Source organism: Conger conger, chromosome 4, assembly GCF_963514075.1.
Source record: "Conger conger chromosome 4, fConCon1.1, whole genome shotgun sequence".
In the NCBI taxonomy this organism is placed as follows: Eukaryota; Metazoa; Chordata; class Actinopteri; order Anguilliformes; family Congridae; genus Conger; species Conger conger.
The window spans coordinates 3,652,342-3,666,251 of record NC_083763.1 but is presented as its reverse complement, the minus strand read 5'-3'; the positions used below and the strand labels follow the sequence as shown (position 1 = coordinate 3,666,251).

Sequence of the window (13,910 nt, the reverse complement as noted above, 5' to 3'; positions counted from 1 at the left end):
GGGGCGGGGGCGGGGGTCGTCCATTGGCTGCAGTCGGAAAAACCCTTCTGACCGCTCTTCTCTTTCAGCTCCTGTAAGTCGTGGCCCCTGGGAGGGAATTGGGGGCCCTTCGTGACCACGAGAGTCCTGTCGAACTGCCTGAGATTCTAGTCTATTCTTTTAAAGCTCCAGCTCTGTTCAGTTAGAAAAACACTATCAGACCAGAGTGTAACCAGACTCAAGATCGTGCTGAACTTTCCTCTGGATGGCCGTGAGAGACTCACAAAGATTCACAAACGTGGCAGGATGATCTCTGTAGGATGATCTTTTTCTCCCTTTACTGCGGTATCCATTTTGGATCACCACGAAAAAGAAAGACAAGTAGCCATTTTGTCTTGCACTGAAAATTCTCAGACGTTATTATCTTCACGTCCATGGCGCTTCCAAAACTGGTTGGTGAACTTTAGTGTTAGCTGGCCTAACAACACGTGTCCTGTCCCGCTATTCGTCAACTTCCTGAAGCATGTGGCTAACGGGGAGCTGCTCCAGGTGTGGGGGGCGTGGGTGGGGGTGGGGCGGGGGGGTTGGAGGGGGTCACGGTTACGGCGGGGGTAAAAAGCCATGATTTCTTGACGAACATATCAAACTCCTGCAAACCTTGTACAGACTTTAGAGGGGGGGGAGTCGTTTGAACAATATGCAAACACTAGCACGAGAAGAGTAAGTTATTCTATGTGTATATTAGTTTTAGTCCAAATGCGTGTCCTAGTTTCTTTTGGTCCGTGGCCCATGAACCTGGCTTTATTGCCCTGATTTGGAGCGGGGGACCGTCTCTTGGTCCGGGAATTTGATTTGAGCTAATCTGTACCCAGTGGAAGTTGAGGTTCATAGGCCCGCAGACTGGAGAGCCCTGTTAATCTCACCCTGTGTGTCTGAAAGCATGTTCCTTTCACCGTTTCATCTCTCTCTTCTTACCGTTCATTTGATTATCCTTATTGTACTGTGGTCGGACTCACTCTTTTAACCATGTTTCCACAGATGAGGAAAAAAAAGCGCTTTAAAAGAAGGGTTGCTCTTGAGCTTTGCTAGCTGGTCTGAGCTAAGGGGGGGTATTTATTCATTAGAAAGCTCTCGACCCTCAAAAGTGTTTGTACCGTAGCTTGTACCGGACCTGGTAGTCAACACTCGGTTTCTAATTTTGCAAAGGAATATCATAAGGATATCTTTATTTATTTGAAAGATTGTTTCAACATGCACAGCTTTCCTTTTTTTACACCTATGGCAGTTGTCATAGCAGCTCTATAATCTTTTTTTCTTTTTTCTTTTCATTTTCACAAAGGCATTCATCTCACCAGAGTTTTGGCACATTATTTTAGCTATGCTACTCACAGAATGACAGGCAGTCAAAAGACACAGCTGGAGAGTTCACTTGCTGCTCAATCTACTCGCGGTAGAGCAAATTAATTACCTTCATAAATAGCATGAATATCAACGTAGCTCAGTATGTTGCATTAAGGAAATTACAACACACTTTCAGTCAATTTATGTAATTTCAATAAAATAAAAAAACTAAACAAGAATACTATTCTATAGTTCTGGCAAAAACTTGGAAGGAGCAGTTATTGTGATCGTCAAAGTTATCATGTTATACTAACACTGTAGTGTTTGGCTGCAGCATGATACAGCCAGACTCACACATTTCTGGTCTGACTATAAGACGTACACATTGCTTGCAGATCCCTTATGTGACTATCAGACTAACTCACTGCTAGTCTGTTGAGTCTCTCTGTTCATCTCTTTTATCTCTTTTATTGGGCTTGCATTTTTCTGTTTTGATTCATGGATTCATGTTATTTAATTCTGTTTTTATTTATTGTTTATTTTGATTTCTTATCAAGAAAGCACTCTTTTTTTTCAGTAGACATTGATTTCAGTGGATTTCATTTAAAAACCGTGTCAGGATTTAAGAAAAGAGAGAAAACAACCAAATATGACCCACTGCAAAAAAATAGCTGTCTTAACAAGCATTTTAGTCTTATAATAAGACTTAAGATCTTTTTTGTCTCTCAAGTAGAAAATATTAGCTTGTTTTAAGCACTGTTTAGCACCGTTTGCTTGACAAGTGAAATTTTCTCACAAATCTTGGAATGAGTCAAACTTTCTCACCTCATTGGCAGGTTTTTTCGTCTCATTTAGCAAAAAAGTAATAGATATAAGATTGTATAAGTCTAAATGCAAGACTAAGATACTTGTTAATACTGACTTATTTTTTTTTAGGTTTTTTTGCAGTGTATGTACTACTATATAGACTTAGCATTCCAACTTTTGCTTGAAGTGAGACAAAGTATAGTATGATTGGCGGTGTCGGTCCTCCAAAATCTCTGAGCACATGACCTGGCCGCAGCTGGACTCCGGCCATGGGTGGAGGTCCCAGTCGGAACGCCGAGTCGGAATGCTGAGTCGGAACGCCGAGTCGGAACGCCGAGTCGGAACGCCGAGTCGGAACGCCGAGTCGGAACGCACGGAGCGTTTGCTTGCCTTCCGCGGTTCCTCTCGACAGCGCGGGCTGTACACGCTACTTTAGGCCGTGTGACTATCCACACGTTTACAAATTTGCGCATGCACACACAGGATAAACCAGAAGTCATCAGGTTAAATAATATAGGACTTATATTGAAGTCTGTAGTGCATGTTTTAAATGTTGTATCACATTGCTCTATTTTGGTATTATAAAATAATCTAAAATAAAAACAGAAATGATTAACTAAAACGACAGTGGGGTTTTTTTTTTTTTTTTTTGGTTATTGTTGATTAAAATTGAAAAATGCAAGCCCTATCTATACGGTAAGTGTGTTACTGCACTGCTCCATATGAGAGAGGATCAGGATAAACAACACATGGCAACAATTGATGGTCTCTGAATGGAAATAAATAAATAAATTGATGATAACGCTAATAATAACATCCGTATTTCTGTTGTTATATATTCTATATTCAGGGATCATCAACTGTAAAAGAGAACTATGCATAACCAGGATAGTGTCCCTGTCAAATTATGTCCAATTAACACTGAAATTCAGATTGTCAAGCACCTACTCGGCCACCCACCCCTTGTTCATTATAAAACCCTGATCTGCTTCTCAAATAGTTTTCTCTCCTGTCAGGCAGAGTACACGGCATATTTGCACATAATAATATTGGACATAAACGCATTGGACAGCTGACTGTGCATCAGGTTTATTTTGGAAAGTGTTTAAAGGTTGAAGAGAAACCGCAGCGGGGGGGGGGGGGATAACTGAACCATGTGCAGGAAGTATATAAAGATGCAATTGCATTTCCAGAATGGACAATGTATGAGAGATGTGTGCACATCTGTGGGCAAAAGGCAATTCAATTTTAAAAATGCATGGATTATGTTAGCGAATGTTGGAGTTTTACTAAAAAATCTGTTCATTCACTCTCAGAAATAGTGACAGTGGTACATTTTTGTTCTTCGAGGATCAAATCCCCCAAATGTACCCTGAGTGTACCCATTTGTGTACCCAAGGTATATACTTATTTCTACCAGAAATAACTATTCAATAACTTTCACAGTATATTTTGGACATTTTTCCTTAAAGAACAGAACTGTACCTCCACTGTACCCTTATTTCTGAGAGTGTTGAATGAATTCCCCTGATTTCAGTCCAATATCTTCTGTAGCCACTCATGAATTCACAGTGAGCCCCCACCAAAGCACAAGGACCTCAGAGTCCTCACGTTCAAATTCCAACTGTAAGTTCAACTGTCTTTCTCAGTGTGAGCTCTTCTTTACAATATTCTTTGCCCTGCTAAAAAAAAAAAACTCAAACTGTGTTTCGAAACAGCTCATAGTTGGTTGACCAGCTACCACATCAGACAAGCTACCAGCACTAGCTGGTTGACCAGCTGGTACCCAGCTAGACTAGCTTCATGACCAGCTTTTCCAAGCTGACACAGCTGATTTTACAGCAGGGTGACCTGCCGACTTCGCTAATAACGTGCAAGTTCTCACAAGGTACATTTAGCATTGTAAACTAAATGACCTACGGTAGCTCAACACAAATGTGTGTTAGCACTGTCACCACAAATGAATCCCATCACTAACACTGTGAAATGTGACTGAGAAACATTGTGAACGCAATGTGATTCACTGATGCCGGTACGTTTTAAAATGCAATCGGAGATGCACTGTCCATGTTGAACTTGTAGATATTTTGAGCAGTGGGGTTTTCCCAGAATTCCCAGTACACTGGATTGCTATTCCCTGTAAATAAGAGAGTCTTGCAAAGGACCCGATTCTGGCACTAATACAGCCAGCACTATTCAGAAACTCATATTTCTGTGGCATGCAACAGAATGCAAACTGTAGACTTTAATTTAAAATAATCCTGTTATTAAACCTTGTTAATGATGAAAACTATGATAATTATATATGAATAATGACATGACAAAAATACTGTGCACAGATTATTTGCATGCTGCACTGAGAAACTTGAGAGAGTGGGGTTAATTACTGTGCGAGGCAGCTGACTTTGTTTTAAATGAGTTTTGTCTGGGCGGAGGGGCCTACTGCTGTCCTGTCAACCACAGGACGACAGACACTGAAAGCTTTAAATGTCCTGAGTGACAGGGAGGATATTGCTTTGTCACTGACTGAGAAATCAAAGTCACACCAAACCGTGAATTTCCATAGTGCATTAATTTATTTCTGCCATCCCGATCATATCAGTACACTTCAGTAATGCTCGAAAAAAGAAGAAGCTTACAGGTCTTGATTGTGTGATAGCATTATAAACGGTTGACTTTATAAAAGATTTTCAATATTTCTTTCAATAAACGACTTTGAAAACAGCTGGTTGTTTTTTTTTTTTGGTTGTGTGTCATGTCTGTGTCTGTGCGTGTGTGTGTTTGTGTTTGTTGGAAGCACCAACATCGCAACAAATATTTGCATGAAAAGGAATTCTGCAGATGTTTATAAAGCACGTTCACCCAGAGCTGCCTCAATATTCCCCCTACAGGCAAGGCAGGGAAATGCACACTGATGCAAGAGAGTATGGAACAGCCAACCAAGGCATTGGGTGTGCTATGTCCCAATACTAAAAAAAAAACTTACCCTCCTTTCCTCCACTTGTCTCCACCTCCCATACTTGCAGATAGGAGGAGATGAGTGGAGGAAAGGAGGATAGATTTTTTTGAGTATTAAATCCAAAGGCACATTAATTCCAAAGGCAACACCACACATGAAATTATATAATCACTCCAATTACCATAATTCCCCAGTGCAGTCCCAGAGCTGTGCCCCAAAATAGGATTCATATTCTCATTCCGATTGCAGATATGTATTCATGAAGACTGAGATGGTATTTTTTGCATCAATTTTGAAGCACTTCAGTGAGAGTGGAACAAAATATTCTGACCACTTGATGGCGATATACCGTTACGATACCACTGAATCCCAGGAATTTCATGTTTGTTTCCGTCCAAAGGCTCCTTGTTGCTATGAAATAGATTGTAATCAGCAACACTGACATTTCTGTGTATAGAATATACTTGCATCCCACCTAGTGATTGTGCAGCAAGCCAGTTTTTATTTCAATCATTAATATGAAACAAAAATAATATTAATGCACCACATGAAAAGTGGAGGAGACTGAGCTGGATTTGTTGGATAAACACACTCTAGTAAACAGGTGTAGGGTGTGGATGTTCACGCTTTTCAGACAAAGCCAAAAAAGGGCACGGTTTTCACTGGAACATTTCAGATTTCCGACATTAATCCTGAGTCAAATTTCCTAAAATACAGCAACTTGGAAAGAAAACCCTTCCGTAGCTGATACAATTGCTGATTAATTGACCTGTCTATGCTAATGCCTACTGGCATCCTCGTGTATGGGTGTGCCTTCGGTGAGATTATAGGAGTGTGATGACCGTAGCCAACGCTAGATGGTAATGTTGCCATCTCAGCAGCCTCCAATATAACAGTCCTGAAACACTGTAATGCAAGAGCATTTAGCATCGTCAGAATTTGAACTTGTCAATCTCTGACATTGACATTCCCCAGTACTATACTATTTCCCTCTATTCAGGAATTAAAACTTCTCCAGGATCTAATATCAGAGCTGCCAAAATCCTGTTCCTGGAGATCTACCGTCCTGTAGGTTTTCACTCCAACCCAAACTGAACTGCTCATTAGTAGAATCAGGTGTGCCAAATTAGGGTTTAAATAAAAACGCACAGTAGATCTCCAGGGGCAGGGTTGGGCAGCCATGATCATGATGTTAAGCGGCAGTCTGAGGTGGTTGTAAGTTCTTATACTCTCAAGCAGGAAACTTCACCTAAAAATAAAGCTCTGCAAATCGGTAAAATTGGAAATTGTGAATTTTGTCCAGGTTAACCTCAGTAAAGCTGCCAGCTGAACAGTTGAGTAATATGACACTCACAGTCAGGCTGGTTGTTAGGGCCATTCTGGCAGCGATTAGGGAATCGGTTTAAATCCCGGGAGATCCACTGCAGCTGTGTCCTTTGGGCAGGTACTATATATAATACAATCTCCTTCTGTCGATATCCCACTGTATGAAGGCATACAGTATGTGAAATGGCCAGAGTATCCTGCCGTAGGATCCAGCTAGCTCAATGAACAAGCTGGCCAAGCTGGTCATAAGCTGGTCTAGCTAGGAATTAGATGGGTCGACCAGCATGGCTAAGCTGATTGTGAAGCTAGTCTAGCTGGGTATGAGCTGGTCAACCAGTTCATGTGGGTCGCTTGTCTGAGCAACCAGCAACAAGCGGTTTCAAAACATAGCTTGAGCTGGTCTGAACTGGTGAACCAGCTAAACCATGTTGAGCTGGGAGCTGGTCTGCACTGGTGAACCAGTTTAAACCATGTCAAGCTGGGAGCTGGTCTGCACTGGTGAACCAGCTTAAACCATGTCAAGCTGGGAGCTGGTCTGAACTGGTCAACCAGCTATTAGCTGTTTCAAAACCTAGCTTGTGCTGTTTTTTTCTGCAGGGTACCTATGAGTCTTCCTGGCGAAGGGTTCAGTTAGGCAAACAAATAACGGAACGAGTAAGATAACAATCTGTGCCGTCATTTGATTTCATGTGGACTTACAATCCTTGGACAAATATTTGGAATCCTTGGTATTTGGTATTTATATCCGCTGCTCCACTCCACTATAGTACCGCAACTGCCAAAAAGGCCTCGCGTATCCATCTTTTAAAGAAGCACACATTCTTAATATTCACAACATAAATATTGTTTTAAAACACACAGGTCGCAAACAGTGTCTACCCCACCTTGTGTGGTGGAGATTTGTTTTTGATGATTCAGCGGCTGCTGTCCTTACTGTAGCGAATGAAGATGATCAGCGTCTCCTTTTATAGCTGCTGCTGGCCTTTCTATCGCATACTAGCAAACATAAGTCCATTTCTTGATTTGAGTTATAGCAACTGGATTTATAGCAGGTTGTTCAAGTAAATGGAAGTGCATAGGCTAATTAAATAAAGATAACGGCGTGTAGCAGTCGGCTAACGTCCACAATACAGGGAGGGAGAATCAATCAGGTATCAGGTAGGACGGCTCACTCGTCGTCACACGAACTAGTTGGGAGAATTACGGGGCCATCAATTAGCCAGCCGCGCCATAAAGGTTCACAATGCGTTCCTGAATTACGGAAGGAATGTCTGGTGTCAAAAGGGATTTACGTTAGGTCAGTTCAGTTGTCAAAGACAGTTGTCACTCCACAGACAGTTATGTGGCTCCTTCAAAGACTAGGACTGCGGGCCACGTTAGCATACTGTAGGCTACATTTAGATAACCATGCAGCTATTGCCGAACAAATATGGCATATGCTAGGATACATTACTGGAGTAGCCTATCAACTTGCATTTCCCAAATACGCACGAAAAGTTTTGCATTTGTGAAAAGATGAAGTAAAATATTGCGCTGCATAAATGTGGGAAAAGGGTTCACAAAAGCTGTATGCCTCGCCTATGCGACGCAGAACCGTATGCAAACCTTATGCAAACGTGTGCAGCTCTGCGTTTCGGTGAAAGTAACCATTAAAGCTAATATCCCTAATAGCTAGCCACTTTGAATGACAATCTCCACGACTTTAGCCCTAAGAACTGTAGGTTTTTCTTTTTTATTCAGACCTCTAAGTCAGTGTTCTGGATAGTTACATCAGCACTACAAAACATTCTACTCGCATCATATTTCTGATCTCACGCCTTAAAGGGTTAAATGGTGGCAGCTACTGTAACCATACCGTAGCTTCTAATTTGGAATAGAACCGGTGAAACACTTGGCCTGCGGCCTGTAGCCTAACTTGTTGGTGCTATGTGATTTCGATATTTATTATAGTCATGCAAAGCACAAACTTTATAGTGCCGTAGAAGTCTTCGGGTTAGGCTATATCTGGAAATATGATCCAATGCAATTTTCCGCCTCCTCTGGCGGTTCTGGCGTTTTCGCAGGATAGGCCTAAATGTGTCATTCATCATTGGAACTCCGAACTCCATAATAACCGGGCCGTTTGGAAGCAGTTTACATAGCTCTTCTAAACAACGATTGGATATTTACATTCCCGTAAAAGGAATTGAACCTGTTCATTGTCCGTTCCAGTTGTCCGTCAAAAGTACTTCGGTTGGGGAAGGCTGGGTCTGCGGTGAGCAAAACTGAAAGGCGTTACCCGCAAACGGGTCCCGAGCTGTAATTGGAGGTACGTGCTGTCACGCGCATCTCTCCTTCAAGCCGATTGGACTAAACAACCGTCAGTCGGGTACTAAGTACTATGGTTGGCTTAACCTTTGACGGGGAGGCGATGCTTCTTTGCGGGCTGTGGGTAGCGCATTACGGGAGGGCGGATCATCGCAGAGGCAGCGACTCTCACAGATTCCCGACTATAACTGTCAAAAACAGGCAGCGAACGGTGAGTCTACCTGGAAAAACTATGCCAATTGCGGCACATGCGTGTCGCCGAGGGTGGCGACTTAGTTAAGGCCGGGTTTTCATGCGGGTTAGAGTGACACACAACTAGTGAAGTGACGGCACTGTACTATTCATTGAGCACGCACCGCCGGAGAAATACGGGGTGCAGGGTGAAGTCATTCGGAGTGAGTGACACCGCGCCGGAGCTATGGCAGTTTGTGAAGTTATACAAGCTTGTCTGCTCGTCCGGCCGTGCTTTTAGTGTAATACTATCTGTGCCCAGGGTTGGTTGACTGTGTGTGCCCCGTCCGAGCGTGTTTCGGCCGCGGAGTGAGCGAATGACGGGACAGAGATTTGCTGTTGCCACCTACCTACTGTAACAGCTACACTGTAGCTACTGTGCGGGCCTTGCTTGTTGCCTGTTAGAAATTCCAGGACTAACAGTTAACTCCTGGGCTGTGGTTAGTAATCCTACTAATTATATTTGGCGCTTTAAATCAACATAAATATCTATATAGTTTCTGCAGCTGGAATGCTGAATCATGCATACAATTTTGGGGTGTGTATAGACCATAGTGCAAAATGCAGATGAACCGGGTGTGAAAATATTTCATTTTTTAGAATAGGATTGCGTGTTTGAATGTAAATATTTGGCTTATGAGGTAGGTGGCTAAGTGTGGGAGCTTGCCGCTTACACGCTGTGTCATGCATCAGCGCTAGGCTCACACGTGCGTCAGTTTCTAAGTGAAGTGGCAGCCTGTTGCTGTGAACTATGAACTGTGCAGTAATCATTGTTGAACGTTGTGCATGTTTACTGCACTTGCCTTGCAGTCCTACAAACACAGACGGTCCCACTGAATGGCTGCAATTTTTTGCAAGTCTTTTTTTTCTTTTTCTTTCAGCATTGGTTGATGGTCAGTGACAGATTGGCTCGATCCTTGTTGCACTGTTTTTTTTACGAAGGGTTAGTAACGTTTGCGTACATATTGATGATGCGAATAACAACAGGAAGAGCACAGAGGGGATTATGTGCATTATTAGACTTCGACGTTCCCTATAGATGCCGCGGGATTACCAGGCCAGTGAAATCACCCTCGGATTACCGGGAGTCAGGAGTCAGTATTTCGGCTGGGGGGTGTGGCGGCCAGGGCCCTGTCTCACTGCATCCGTACACAATAAAGGTACAAAAAGTCCCTAAAATGGCTTGTCACTGGGGCGGTACCCATATAGGTACATAAAATACTACCCCTAGCCAGCAATATATAATTAATTTCTGCCTTGTCTGTTTGGAAGACATACTCATTTGCACCCGAAGAGAACATTACTCGACTTTCAGGGTACATTTGGGGAATTTGATCCTTCAAGAACAACAATGTACCCCCACTGTCACCTCATTCCTGAGAGGACTGGATAAATGCCTTCTGTGGGACCTTGTGTGCCTTTTGGGATATAATGTTAATCGCACAGTCAGCTCTGTGGCAAGGTGGCCCTGGTGTTGGGCTTGTCATTGAAGGACCGCTGAGTTTGCACTATGCAAAGTGGTCCCGGATCCCTTTCCAGGTTCTCCGTCTGAAGTACAGTTTGTGGCTGGTTCCAGGTGGGAGGAATGCTTTGGCTAGTTGTGGGTAACGCCGGAATATTTTACCTACAATTTCCCTGGGAAAAGGGTACCCGTCTGACTTGTGTAGTCCTTGGCAATAAGTGATATCTGAATAATTATTTTGCCTACTGAAAGTATCAGCAGACCTCACCTGAGATATGTTGACAATTAATTTTGGCAATTTTTCCTTGTAAGAATTGGAAAGTTGATGAGTGGAGAGGATAACCTGCCGCTATTAAAAGGAAAAAAAAGTCTGCCACCCTTCCTCCAGGTATATGTGCTGGCGGTTTTGGTTTTGATGTTTCAACCTGTCATTAAAATATACTGCCGTGCGTACAGGTGTGTTCCACCTTTGTGTAAGGGCTGTGAGGAGGAAGAGCGTACAACATATAATTACGTCATGTGACGTGAGGTTAGCGGCACTCGTTTAACAGCCTTCAGTTCATAAAAAGGGCTCGTAAAAATGTTTTAATGGTTTTCATTGACCCCAGTCAAAGTGGGAGACCGTTTGTGTGCATATTTTCAGCACTTAGCAACTGTTGAATAAACAACGGGGACGGAGACCGCCCAAGCAAAGAGAATACTGGAGTACTGGATTCCTGAATACTTGATCGTGGAATGCAACCGTTCCGATGTGCGCTGAGCCATCCTGGAAGCTTGCGGATGGAATGTTGGATTCTGAGGAGGAATCCGATGCAGAAAGATACTCTCGTCCAAGACGGACACAGATCACAGAGAAAAGGGCAAAAAAAGTAGGCTATTTTTATTTTATTTATGACTGTCACAAATGTTCATCCTGAACAAGGCTTCCAGTCTGTTCCATAAGGCCACGTCTGTCAAACGAGATCGCAGAAAAGCCCAGAAAGGTAAAAGCATCGAGGATGCTTTTTCTCCAAAGTCCTTCTGACTGTGATTTGTCCGTCACCGCGCTCGGGACATAATATCAAGTGACAAAGCTTTCCATCTTTCGGCTTTCTTGACGTTCCTTTTGAAGGAACAAACGGGGCAGATTGGCAGTGAACTTTCACCTCTGTCTGCATCTCTGAGCGGCTGCATGCTGCGGCTGTATACAGGGATGTATGCACACGGGCCCTTTGAGTGACGTTATCCAGCGCAGCGTTATCTAGTGCAGCGTTAGCAGTGGTTATGCCTGTCCATGGGACAATGTTTAGAGCACTAAGCCTGCTCGTGGCTACTGTGTACATGTCACCAGACACAGGAGATCGGTAGGCTGCTTCCGTGACTGATTGGCTAGCTCTGTAAGCTACGTAACACTAAAGAATTGCAGTGTGTGTGTACGTGTGTGTGCCCGCATCTGTGTGTGTATGTGTGTGTGTGTGTGCGTACACTACGTGAGTGTGTGTGTGTGTGCGTGTATGTGTATGCGCATATGGTTTTGTGTGTGTACGTGTGTGTGTGTCTGTGCACTACGTCAGTGTGAGTGTGTATACTTGTGTGTGTATGTGCATGCATACACTACGTCAGTGTGTGTGTGTGTGTGTGTGTGTGTGTGTGTGAATGTGTGCGTACACTACGTCAGTGTGTGTGTGTGTGTGTGTGTGTGTGTGTGTGTGTATGTGCATGTGCGTGCTTGCGTACACTACTTCCGTGTGAGGGTGTGTGTGTGTGTGTGTCTGTGTGTGTGTGTGTGTGTGTGTGTGTCTCTCTATGCCAGCGCGGTCGACGGACCTGAGGCACAGAAGCGGCACACAGCAGAAGGTGTCGTCAGTAGCTCAGTAGCCGTAGCGCTATGCGCTAGCGCTAGCGGCCAGTAACCTGCTGACTCACGGGAGGCAGCAGCTAGGCCCCGACTGCACCAGAGCAGGTGCTCCACGAAGCCCTGCTCCCGTCTGTAACCCATCCCGCCAATTTACATAAGTGTTATTATGGCGGCCCGGAAATCAACGGTCATCCCAAATATCTCACGGTCTGGTGAGCCCCTAGACAGAGGAACAGGAATAGCGTTGTGGAATTAATCACACGCAGCGTACAGTAGCCTACTTTTCCTCCGTACTGATTTATTTTTATTTTTATCTTAGCAGCCAATGGTTCCTGTAAATCAGATTATAGATGTTTTTTATTGTGTTATTTGAAAAGTGTAGGCCCAATTATTGTTTTATGCTACGGCTCAGTTTGCAAAATAACTGCAATGGTCCTTGGTGTACTGTATTCTGTTTTTTTGGTGAGGGTTACTCTTGGTCATTCTTCAACTAAAGGACATCTCAACACATTTAATAATTAAAATATGTATATTCACATAGTATTTATTAATATCTAAATATGAATTCTAATAAGTGCATTATGTTCTGTCCGTTCTTGTAGCATAACTACAGTATAGGTTTAAACCATGTTATTCTCTATGTATAAACTATGATGTAGTTTTGGTCTGTGGCCATGTTCACAGAACTGGGCATGCACAGTGTAGGGCCAGGTTAATATTGAACCGGTTTGTTTTGGTGGTCAGTTACATTCAGTTCTTATATTATTAAGTGGACTTTGCTGGTGAAAGATGGCTTGTGTTCAGCTACTCTGTACAGCTGCTTTTACATCATTAATACTTTCTTAGTTATTCTGTTTGTGTTGTTTTTGCCGATCCCTGTTCATTCACACCAGGATCAGGTGCAGAACCAGCTCCTAATTTCCCTGTGAGAAAGTGGCTAATTCATATTGTGTAAGCATAGTTATAACACATTGTTTGTTTGATTCAAGATCGTAATTTTTTCCAAGAGTAGCCTTCCCCTCTTACCGAGGCTGCTAATGGGTTTCTTTAGTCTTTCGTTTGTGTCAGTTTTTGGCCTGTTTTATTAAGGGTAATATGATAGCCAACGGTTTTTCGGTCAGATCTGTTTTATTGGCTCGCTGTGAGGCATCAAAGCTACTCACAGCTCCTGGCTTTGTTTCCTGTAAATTTCACAGCTTCACTGTAGTCATGAGCTAATCCTTTCTTTGAAGAAATGACAAAACACTTGCTGCAGGTAAAAAAAAAAAAAACAAAACAAAAAAACATTCATTTCTTTTGTACAGTAACTTTTTTTCATTCTGTCTTGAAAGGGATTCCCTCACAAATTTGCAAATTAAAGTTGCTTCCATCTACAGTACAGCCACTCATAGAGGTAGCATCGATCTTATCATCAAACCCTACCTATGGGTAAGATATCCTAAAAGCGAATATCCCTTTAAGTTAGAAATCCAAAGATTCCTTTCTGTAAAAATGTGCAGAGGCACCAGGCCACCAAGGTGGCTTGATCAGTGGAATTCTGGGTATTGTGTCCCTTGCCTGTCCATTGGCTGTCTCTCCAGGCCCCTCAATGCTATTGGACCAGGCCGGCTCAACCCGGTGGCATGCTGCCCGGTCGTCAGTATAACTTTGTACCGATGTCC

At 43.1% G+C, this 13,910-nt stretch overlaps 1 protein-coding gene across 1 annotated transcript in view; it reads left to right on the top strand.

The window, feature by feature from the left end:
• The first annotated feature begins 8,841 nt into the window (after positions 1 to 8,841).
• The window catches only part of LOC133125973 (uncharacterized), a 58,658-nt gene continuing 53,589 nt past the window's right edge, over positions 8,842 to 13,910 (top strand). Inside the window, exon 1 of the mRNA XM_061237734.1 lies at positions 8,842 to 8,930. The gene's annotated coding sequence lies outside the window, so the exon portion shown is untranslated. The remainder of the gene's footprint in view (positions 8,931 to 13,910) is intronic.